We start from the raw sequence: 12,214 nt of genomic DNA on the forward strand, positions 1-12,214 counted from the left end.
TTAGCTGGTCTACCAGGCTGGTTTTAGAGGGGTTTTGGTCACTTCCAGGCTGGTTTCCAGCCATTTCCAGCCTGGTCTTAGCTGGTCAGGCTGGAAGATGACCAGCTAAAACCAGCTTGACCAGCCTAGCCAGGCTGGGAGTCCAGCCAAAACCAGCTATATCCAGCTTAAACCAGGCTGGTCAAGCTGGTTTTAGCTGGATTTGGCTGGTCATTTTCATTAGGCTGGTTTAAGCTGGATTTATCTACAGGGCTTTGTAGCAACCCTGAAGAAACACTGTAGCAACCATCTAAAAACCTCATCAGCCATTTAAAATACCACACCAGTAGCATAGCAACAATGTTACAATGATCTAAAACACTATAGTAACCACCTAAAATACACTATAAACCTTATAGCAACCCTTTAGATACATTGTAGCAACCATCCAAAATTCCTTATCAGCCATTTAAATACCATAGGAATAGCATAGCAACAATGTTATAATTATCTAAAACACCTAAGTAACCATCTAAAGTACACTAAACTCCAAACCTTATAGTGAACCCTTTAGAAACATTGTAGGAACCATCCAACACGCCTCATCAGCCATTTAAAATATTGTAGCAATAGCATAGCAACACTGTTACATTGATCCAAAACACCATAGTAACCACCTAAACTACAGAACTTTTGCAACATTGTAGCAAGCATGCAAATACCCTATCAACCTCACAGAAACTATCACTATAGCAACCCTCCACCTGGATATTGTCCTCCTTAGTAACCACATAGCAACACCCTAGAAACATGGTGCTAATTTTGCACGAAATTAGAAAAGTCATTTAAATAGTTTGTTGTGTGCTATTAAAGCTTTTATTTGAGACTTTAAGACTGTGCAGAGTGGCGAACGGTAGCAGATCAGAGCCCAAACAGTCATTTAATGAGAAACACAAACAGGATCAGAAGTTCAGCATTCCAGCAGCGCTCCAGTCGCAGTCATTCACTCCCTGATAGAGGAAAACACTACAGCAGGGAACCGCTCGGCTCATTTCTTTCCAGCTCCTGAGGTATTTCTGAGATGGAGCCAATACCAGAAACCAGCAGCAAAACTCAGTTATGCTGCTCACGTCGAGATCAAGATGTTCAGTGCTGCAACGACAAACCGCATCCCAGAGTTTGGCCTCAGAAACCCATCCATGGCGATGTTTACATTCCTGTGCTGCCACTGCGACCTACAGCCATGAGTTCACAATCTCTGAAACACCGCTGTCCATCAACACACGGCTCTGAGCTCAAGCAACACAAACCAGTTGAATTCTTGGGTTTGCATGGCCACCAGTGTTGTCCAGAGTTGCCAAGCATACAACTAAACCTGCTCAGACCAACAAATTTAGCGTGTTTTAAATGTGGTTTGCTAAATTAACTCCAAACTAATTAAAGATCTAATGGTTTTATATTGGTTTTTGGCACTTAGACCAGCTAAACCAGTTTAAAAGCTAACTTCACCAGACTAGGAAACTAACTTATCCTATTCAGCCCAGCAAACCATATTATTGCAGGTTTAAATGTGGTTTGATGGTTTTATAGAGGTTTTGGCCATTTGGACCAGCTAAACCAGATAAAAGGCCAACTTCACCAGACTGGAAAACCAGCCAAACCCAACAAAGCTAGCAACCCAACCTAGAGAGTGAGTTTAACTTTTTAGAACGTTCTAGTTTGATGGTTTTATTGTGGTTTTAGGCATTTGAATCAACTAAACTAAATGAAAACCAGTTTCACCAGTCTGACAAAACACCAAACCTATTAAGACTCTAATGTTTTAAAGAGGGAGCGCAGTGGGTAGCACGTTCACCTCACAGCAAGAAGGTCGCTGGTTCAAGCCTTGGCAGGGTCAGTTGGCATTTACTGTGTGGAGTTTGCATGTTCTCCCCGTGTTAGTGTGGGTTTTCTCTGGGTGCTCCAGTTTCCCCCACAGTCCAAACACATGCCGTACAGGTGAATTGGGTAGGCTAAAATTGACCGTAGTGTGTGAGTGTGTGTGAATGTTTCCCAGTGATGGGTTGCAGCTGGAAGGGCATCCGCTTCATTAAATCACATGCTGGAAAAGTTGGCGGTTCATTCCGCTGTGGCTACCCCAGATTAATAAAGGGACTAAGCCAAAAAGAAAATGAATGAATGAGAGTTTTAAAGAGGTTTTCAGATGAAAAGCCAAATTTACTAGTGTGAATAACCAACGAAACCTACTACCACTAGTAAATCAGTTTTAAATGACTAGTTTAAATTTTTACAAGGGTGGTTAATTTAGTGAGAATGATCTTTTAAAGAGGTCTTTGACTCTTCACCAGACTGAAAAGCCAACTAATCTAATTAAGTCCAGTAAATCAACCTATTGCTGGTTTAAATATGGATTTAACTCGTCAACATAGTGGTTTACACTAGCCAGAATGGTCTAGTTTAATGGTTTTATAGAGGCTTTGGGGAATTAGACCAGCTAAATTATGGCTGGTTAAAATGTTTTAAACTTCTTTTAAAGAGTTTTTTGACTCTTCACCAGACTGAAAAGCCAACTAATCCTGTTAAGACCTATAAATCAACACATATACTGCTGGTTTAAATGTGATTTAAACTGCTCAGCAGTCTAGTTTGATGGTTTTGTAGTGGTTTTAGGCATCTTAACCAGTTGAAACCCAGTTTACCTTGTCCAAAAAAACACCAAACCTACTAACACGCACAAATCACCTTATTGCTGGACCTACTGAACCAGAAAGCCAAATTTACCAGTTGGAAAAAACACTACACCTACTTAGACTAGTAAGCAACTTATATTGCTGGTTTAAATGTGGTTTACGTGTCAGAATGGTCTAGTTTGATGGTTTTATATAGGCTTTGGGGAATTAGACCAGCTAAATTATTGCTGGTTTAAATGTTTTAAACTTCTTTTAAAGAGGTTTTTGACTCTTCACCAGACTGAAAAGCCAACTAATCCTGTTAAGTTCAGTAAATCAACCTATTGCTGGTTTAAATGTGATTTAAACTGCTCAGCAGTCTAGTTTGATGGTTTTGTAGTGGTTTTAGGCATCTAAACCAGTTGAAACCCAGTTTACCTTGTCCAAAAAAGACACCAAACCTACTAACAAGCACAAATCACCTTATTGCTGGACCTACTGATCCAGATAAAAAGCCAAATTTACCAGTTGGAAAAAACACAACACCTACTTAGACTAGTAAACAACTTATATTGCTGGTTTAAATGTGGTTTAACATGTCAGAATGGTCTAGTTTGATGGTTTTATAGAGGTTTTGGGCACTTGGACCAGTCATAAACACGTTTCACAAGGTTGAAAAATCAACAACATTTACTAAAACCAGCAATTAGGAGATCTGTCATATTCCCAATATTATAAAACCCCAGTCTGAGGTGGTTTGTTGTAGGTTTTTGGCTTTGAGACATGTAAAAGATTGCATTTGTTGTCTGGATGTCCAGCTTCATCAGTTCCCACAGTTCACCACTGTTTGACCATCATCCATTATTGGCGCGTGCTGTTTCTCTTCGGCCCCTGTAGTGAAGGTTTAGTCTATCCTGAGGCAAAGTTATTTGAGGAACGTCTAGTTAAACCCACTCTTTTCCCCCCTCCAGAGCCATCTGATGCTAACAAAACATGCCAGGGCTTTCAGAATAAATTGCAGCTCGACATCTTAAGATGACGGTTTATCTTTCTCGCCCTAAACAAACCATGAGTAGCCTAACATGAATGAATAGTTTTGCCAATGTTTACCCAAACCTGTGTGCTTTTATTCTGCCTTTCATTTACATTGTGGTCAAAGCTAGCACTCTAATTGATTTGTGAATCAATAGTGTCAGAAAGCTACGCATTATATTTGGAGGTGGAAAACAGATCCAGGTTGGCAGGTTGTTTGGTTTTCCACTTAACCATGGCATGTTAGACTCTGATATTTATGCTTGATATTTTGGGTTAGGAATGGCACGGTGGCTCAGTGGTTAGCACTGTGGCCTCAGAGCAAGAAGGTTGCTGGTTTGAGTCCCGTCTGGGTCAGTTGATATTTCTGTGTGGAGTTTGCATGTTCTCCCCATGTTGGTGTGGGTTTCCTCCGGGTGCTCCACCACAGTCCAAACATGTGCTATAACTGAATTGGATGAACTAAATTGGCCATAGTTTATGTGTGTGAATGAGCGTGTACGGGTGTTTTCCAGTACTAGGTTGCAGCTGGGAGGGCATTTGCTGTGTAAAACACATGCTGGATAAGTTAGCGGTTCCCTGATGAATAAAGGGATTAAGTCGAAGGAAAATGAATGAATGAATTTTGGGTTGGAAGCAAACTATGATTGCAGTATGGCGGAGAAACTACTCAGTATTCATTCACTGAATCAACAATTCAGATAACTCCGTAACATCCGTAAACATTGGGTAAACATTGGTATCTGAAAAGCTGTAGGTTCAGGAATTGAGTGATAAACTATTAGTGATAAAACTTAAATGATACAATGCATTATTTAATGTTGATGTCTTTTTTGTTGTTGTTATAAATCAATGTATTATATGTGTTATTTATAGGGATGTAACGGTATTGTAAATACCGTCATACCGCAATATTAATTTTTTTCGATATTACCGAAGTCGCATGACTCGGTAAAAATTCGCTCAGGCGAATGAAGCGAACGGGAGGTAGCTGAAACTACAATTCCCATCAGCCCATGCTTGACCATCATCCCTTGCGGTCTGTTGTCGCTACAGATCCAGTAATGCGGAAATGGAGTGTGCTGCTAGAAGCGGGGATGAAAAAGAGCTGGAAAACTCTAAAGCGGGTGTTGTCGCCGCGCGCGTACTGAATAGCGGTGTTGTCGCGCGAGTTCTTATCAGCTGTGTTGTCGCGCGCGTACAGAATAGTGGTGTTGTCGCGCGAGTTCTTATCAGCTGTGTTGTCGCGCGCGTACTGAATAGCGGTTTTGTCGCGCGAGTTCTTATCAGCTGTGTTGTCGCGCGCGTACTGAATAGCGGTGTTGTCACGTGAGTTCTTATCAGCTGTGTTGTCGCGCGCGTACTGAATAGCGGTGTTGTCGCGCGAGTTCTTATCAGCTGTGTTGTCGCGCGAGTTCTTATCAGCTGTGTTGTCGCGCGAGTTCTTATCAGCTGTGTTGTCGCGCGCGTACTGAATAGCGGTGTTGTCGCGCGAGTTCTTATCAGCTGTGTTGTCGCGCGCGTACTGAATAGCGGTGTTGTCGCGCGAGTTCTTATCAGCTGTGTTGTCGCGCGCGTACTGAATAGCGGTGTTGTCGCGCGAGTTCTTATCAGCTGTGTTGTCGCGCGCGTACTGAATAGCGGTGTTGTCGCGCGAGTTCTTATCAGCTGTGTTGTCGCGCGCGTACTGAATAGCGGTGTTGTTGCGCGCGTTCTTATCAGCTGTGTTGTCGCGCGCGTACTGAATAGCGGTGTTGTCGCGCGAGTTCTTATCAGCTGTGTTGTCGCGCGCGTACTGAATAGCTCTGTTGTCGCGCGAGTTCTTATCAGCTGTGTTGTCGCGCGCGTACTGAATAGCGGTGTTGTCAGCACACTGTTCAGATTGATGCAGACATGAGACCTCTATCTCACTCATGGTTTGTCCTCTCAAGTGGGGGAAAGACAATGCACAACGTTACCCACTGCTGTCAACCTGGGCCAAGTCATATCTCTGTCCCAGAATCCTCAGTCCCAAATGAGAGGGTTTTTTCTGTTGCAGGGGACATTGTAAATGCCCAGAGATACCAGCTTTTACCAGATTATATTTATATGATAATTTTCCTTTAAACCCATCTCTATCTAAGTAAGTGAGTGATTAAATGTTGAATGTGATGAGTTTTCAACAATACTAAATTGAAACTTTATTTTTTTACATGGTTTAATATTTTTTTGTTATTAAAATTGAAGTTCCTGTTTCAAAGCTTACAGATAGATGGCTAATTTGTATGTCATTGACACTTTTGGCACTTTTTTGGAGTATTTTCATAAGTTTTGTTTTTTCCTGTAAATGATTCAATAAATACCGTACCGTGACATTCATACCGAGGTATTACCGTACCGTGAAATTCTCATACCGTTACATCCCTAGTTATTTATGAACTGTTTGTGGATTAAATGTGTTTTGCTATGAGGTAAACTCTAAACACTCAATGGCTCATTTAAATGGCATCAGAGTTTTGGACGCCTTAAAATGCAAACTTTTGAAATATGCAGTTCTGGGATGCAAACTGCAGCATTTTGACTCATTTTTGTGGATTCATGTTTGCGCAATAATATCCGAGTCAAATCCGTTTAGCAGTCTGAGCCGTAAAAACCATGTGGTTTCACAAACCCAAACCAAACTGCCTTTGAAATTGAATTAAAACTGGAATTTCAGACATGCATTTCAGTCTGAAAAGCATGATCAGATTAGCATTTCTTTGACTGTCTGTCTGAACAAACAGATCCGGTTTCATCACTCACACACTGTGCCGTAACATCTCGGCCCTCCAGTAGCTGTAATCAATGTGCCGTACATCGCATAAAAGCATCTGCTAGTGTCATTAGAAATATATACTTAATCTTCCAGATCAGAACATGATGATCTCTGGATATCAGCATCCCTAAACCACCACAAATACTTAATTTAGAGGAAATAAAGTAGGATTAGCAAGAAATAATTTTTAGTATGCCAAAATAAAAGCGGGATATTTAATATGTGCAGGACTTCTAGAAGTAGTGTTAAATCACTAAAGGATGTTTCAAATCAAAAGGAGCCTGAAAAAACACAAGCATGACGCAGAGCATCCATTCTACAGTGTTAAAGTTGGTTTTCAGTACAAACTTTTAGTTTTACATTATTTATTTTTAATTATTTTTCATCATTTTGCTTCTTAAAGGGACAGTTCACTTAAAACTTGTGCCTTATGTAGTTTTGTTCCTACTATGGAAGTCAATGGCTTCTATTTTGACAGTCCATCAATTTTTGCTAATTTAAGGATGGGAAAATCTGCTTTGCGCCGTGGCGCATGGTCTAAAAGGGTTGAGTTTATTTTCTTAATGAGTTATAGGTGTGTTTTGCGAATAAACCAATCAGAGTCTCATCTCCCATTCCCTTTAAGACCCAGCTGCGTCACGCCAAGAGCGCATTCGCTATTTACAGGACGCAAAGTAAGTCTAAGTGGAAAAACTGAGCATTTCACTAGCAAACAGTTCACAGTTAATACTGTTAAACAGAGCATCTACTGCGTGAGAATGAGAGATAATGGATCTACTTTCACTTTCGCTCTTGGATAGGGAAACCTTGTACGCACAGACATCAATTAGTCTATAAATAAATACTTTAGTTTGTTAAGCGCAAATATTCATTTCAAAACTATTTCTAAATTCAGTTCTAATTTCCAGCAAACGAATAAATGAACAATAATAACAAAATGAGCTCAAAAACCTGAGTTATATCCTAAAACACAAGCTGTGCCCCATATGGTCTAAAACCTGACAGGTGGACAAATCTAAGCTTGTTTTTAATAAAACAAATATAAATATGGATATAATAAATAATACTGCTAATAATAATAACATTATACAAAAGCAAATTGTTATGAATGAACTGAAAAAGCCTCCCGAGATGAAGAAGACATGAAAGCAGTGATTTTTCATATTTCTGTAGGCTAGAAAATAATATGTTTTGTAAAATTTAATTCTTTTATATTTATATTCTATATCTATTGTTATTATATCCTATATATATCCTTAATATTTAATTTTTTCATGTGTAAAGATATTTGCCTATTGCTCTCTTGTGTGTATTAAGCAGTGTGTAAGCGAGGTGCAACTCTGCGCTGGAGTTTAGACCGGGTTTGTTTTGGTCTAATGAAAAATCTATTATAGTTTCTCAAAATAGCAACGCGCCAGCGGTCCGCCTCAGAACGCCTTGCTTTTTAGACCAGAACGCCTATGAGTGCACAAATGAGCGCTAATGCATTTGCTATTTAAACAGCGTAGCGCAACGCCTCAAAACCACTCTTGCGCCAAGCTGAAACTACCAAAAGACTACTGCGCCGCGCCTTGCACCACACTGCGCCGGCTGTATGATAGGGCCCAATGACTGCTTTTTTTCCAACATTCTTCAAATGATCTTTTTCTGCTTTCAACAAGATAAATAAACTCATAAAGGTATTGAGGGAGTGTAAATGTTAAATAAATGTTTTTATTTTGAGTGAACTATACCTTTTAAAAAAATACTGTAAACTGTTTTAATTCAATATGGAGGCAAAATGGCCTCGATTAGTTGACTTAAAAACAAAAGTGAGTAAAACTGTTACCTTGAAATTGTTAACTAAATAAAAAATGTGTATATCTCTATAAAAGTCAACTTTTTAGATGATTTACTCACTTTTTTAAAGTTTACTTATCGCATTTTACAGTGTGGAGGCCACTTTATTCTTAAATTGAATTTAAAACATGTAATTATATGCACACAAGCCTTAAATAGCAACCCAGTCTAATTCTGAAAACGTACCCCTATATACATTTCTGGAGATCGCCAAATACATCCCAGGAGCTACTTTTTTTGCAGTTTTTTTTTGTGAATCCACTAGAGGCCACTGTGTACGCTCAAATTTCTCTCGTAAGTGCTATTCTCGCCTGCTGTTCCCATGTAAATAAACCAGAGGCTGCTGTGAGCTGACCAACCGACCCATATCCCCACACACCCCCTTTCCTAAACCCAACCGATAGTGTTTTAAAAAGCAATCTAGAAAAAGAAAATTCCCCGTCTGATTTTTACCACGTTTTCAGATTTTACCATATTCTCACCCTGTTATTTACTTGTTTATTTGATTTTTTGGCTTTGTTTTTGCCTTTTGTTATTCTGCTTTCTGGAATCGTTCTTCCCTGGACTTGAACCCTGTCGTCACAGTCAACTCACAGTCACAGTCACAGTTACTCTCAAGTGTCTTAAGTCTGCCGACACACATGGCGAGCCACTGGACAAACTGGTAGCAGCGGGAAAGCCGTCCATAGGAAGATAAACAGTCAGCTGGTAGATGGTATCACCTCATAGCATTCATTTTAAAGACTGAATGCAGCCATACATGCCTCTAGCTACATAAATCGCAATACACAGAAATGTATATAGGGCTACGATTTCAGAATGAACCTATGTTGTTAAATAGACCAGCAGGGGTCATTTTAATATAGTTTCGGGATAGTTAATATAGTTTAGATATGATTTGAAGATGAATAGATTTAATACATAAATCGATAGACCAAATATTTAGTGCCTAAACACTTCTTTGACTTTACTTAAAGGTACAGTTCACCCAAAAACGACAATTCTGTCACCATTTACTCATCCTTTGAACATTATTTCTTTCTTCGGTTTCTTTTGAACACAAGATATTTTGAAGAATGTTGGAAACTGGCAGTCATTTATGGAGACAGGTCAGTCTCAAAAATAATACATTTACAAAATAACAATCACACATGCACAGCAAAATGCACACTTACAAAATCCAATTGGTAAATTCAAAATACAATTCATAAATGCACAAATCCAATTCATAATTTAAAAAAACAATACATAAATACATAAATCCAGTATATTTCAAAACACAATTCATAAATACGAAACACAACTCGTGGATTCACAAGTAAAAATCAAATGTTTCCCCAAATTAAGTGATTTGTGTATTTATTAATTGAGTTTGAATTTGATTTTGTAAATGTGAGTTGTGCTGTGCATGTTTGACTTTTATTTTGTAAATGTAGTATTTTTGAGACTAACCTGTCTCCATATTTATTCAAGATAATGGATATAAATATTTTAGCTCTTCAAAACACAACCACTGACATCCAGAGTAAAAAATAAATAAACATATTATGGAATTTAATGACTATGGAGGCAGGTCAGCCTCAAAAATTATACATTTACAAAATAAAAGCTATACATGCACAGCACAACTCACATTTCAAAACTCTTAAATACACAAATCCTGTTCATAAATGCAAAACACTATTCATAAGTATACAAATCAATTCATAATTAAAAAAAACTATACATAAATACACAAATCCAATTCGTATATTTCAAAACACAATTCATAAATACAAAACACAACTTGTGAATTTACAAGTAAAAATCTAATATTTCCGCAAATTAATAGGATTTGTGTATTTATGAATTGAAGTTTAAATTCATAATTTAAAAAACAATACATACATACACAAATCCAATTAATTTGGGGGAAATATTTATCATTTTTACTTGTAAATTCCCGAGTTGGGTTTTGTATTTACTGATTTGTGTATTTTTTTTTTTACTTATGAATTGATTTGTGTACTTATGAATAGTGGTTTGCATTTATAAATTGGATTTGAGTATGTAAGAAATGTGTGTTTTGAAATGTGAGTTGTGCTGTGCATGTATGACTTTTATTTTGTAAGTGTATCACTTTTGAGACTGACCTGCCTCCATAGTCATTGAATTCTATATTACACTTATTTTTTGCTCTGGATGTCAGTGGTTGTGTTGTGAAGAGCTAGAATATTTATATCCATCACCCTAAAAACACAGGGTTAAACACTACCCAAATTGGGTTGTTTTTAACCCTACTGCTGGGTAAATATGGAACAGAACACATCAGGGGTTAAATTAACCCAAGTTATTGCGTTATTATTTTTAACCCCAAATTGGTTTTTCTACCCAATAATTGGTTATTTTTACTTTAATAGTAGGTTATATTGATCCAAAAAAAGCAAAAGATGACCCAGCAATTGTGTGGTTTTGACTCAGCGTCACTGAAGTACAGTGGGGGATGTGCAGCTTTGATTACAGGTGTACAAAAGGCGCTAGTAAGAAATTTTAAAATTCAGAAAGGTCTGACTAAGGGCTGCTATGAGCATAAATCTCATTTTAATCATCTGAAACTGCAAAGAATCTTTGTTTATGTTACACCAGTGGTTCTCAAACTGTGGTACGTGTAACACTAGTGGTACGCAGGTTTCCTTCTAGTGGTACGTGGAGGAATGAAATATGTCATGTACATGCTACACACATTTCAAAATGTATCAAAAATGATGTATATAATATGTCATATATGACATATAACCTATATTTCTGATGTAATCTGCCATGTTTTTTAACTGTGCAGAGTTGTAGCTGCTTTACTGGGCCTACTGCGCTACTGTATTTCAATACTGCTCATTTTGATGGTACTTGGAGAGACAATATTTTTCTGAGGTGGTACTTGATGAAAAACGTTTGAGAACCACTGTGTTACACTATTTTAATTGCATGTAAAGAAATATATGTGGTATCCCAGTCAGCCCCTGCTGTGAGTTGATTTGACCCAAAGAGCTGGGTTGAAACTACCCAAGACTCTGAAAATAAGTCCGCAAAATTACCCAAATGCCCAAAGATTTGGGTAGAAAAAATAACCCCATGTGTTTAAGAGTGATTATACTGAAATATGCAGACAGGTCAGTGTCAAAAAGAATACATTTACAAAATCCAATTCATAAGTACCAAGCTGCAACCTCCCGCTCTCCCTCAGGAAGCCAATACGGAAGTAACTAAAACTGCAATTCGTCCAAATTTCCGCTAGTCCTGGCCGCTCCTGGCTCCAAAACAGAGCAAATTTCAATTGAGCCCACTGTTAGAATGGCCAACTCTACAGCAGAAAAAAGGTGTTTACAGCCTGCTACAAAAACAGATGTTGGTTAATACAGCTAATATTACCCTTCATGACAACTGTGAGGGGGTGAATATTTTTATAACTCATCCGTTTCTTTTATATTAAGTTATATTAAGTTTGCATAATTAAGGGCGTGGCCACTTGAGTGACAGCTAGGTCTCGTTGGTCGCCGTCACGTCACCTCAGCTGAATCCTGCAGATTAGCCACTGATCTCGGCATATTTATCGTATTTCTGTGTTGTTTTATGCGGCTTTACACAGTCAGCTGCCTTTTGGACTTGTTTCCTACACTTATTAGATGGCATGGCATGCTGAGTGCACTTACTTGTGCTCACAAACCATTCACGTGGCCTCCGTTTCCCATGTGAGTAAAGTTATATACTTATCTACCATCTCTATACATGTATTTGTTTTATTTAAGATCATTTATGGTTTATATTTATATTTAGAGCTGTAATGCACTCCAGAATCTGTCAGATTGATTAGCTGTGGGCTCTAGATCAGTCATCTGAAGCGTTGTCATACAGTGTTATGCTGGAG

General features: G+C 38.3%; 2 protein-coding genes across 14 annotated transcripts in view; one reads left to right on the top strand and one right to left on the bottom strand.

Annotated features, from left to right (window-relative positions):
• Nucleotides 1-12,214, bottom strand: part of itga11b (integrin, alpha 11b) — an 88,265-nt gene that overhangs the window by 60,787 nt on the left and 15,264 nt on the right. The window lies entirely within an intron of this gene.
• The window catches only part of coro2bb (coronin, actin binding protein, 2Bb), an 84,826-nt gene that overhangs the window by 27,053 nt on the left and 45,559 nt on the right, over nucleotides 1-12,214 (top strand). The gene's annotated exons all lie outside the window — the stretch shown is intronic.

This window comes from Danio rerio, chromosome 25, assembly GCF_052040795.2.
Source record: "Danio rerio strain M-AB ecotype USA chromosome 25, GRCz13ab, whole genome shotgun sequence".
NCBI classification, from domain to species: Eukaryota; Metazoa; Chordata; class Actinopteri; order Cypriniformes; family Danionidae; genus Danio; species Danio rerio.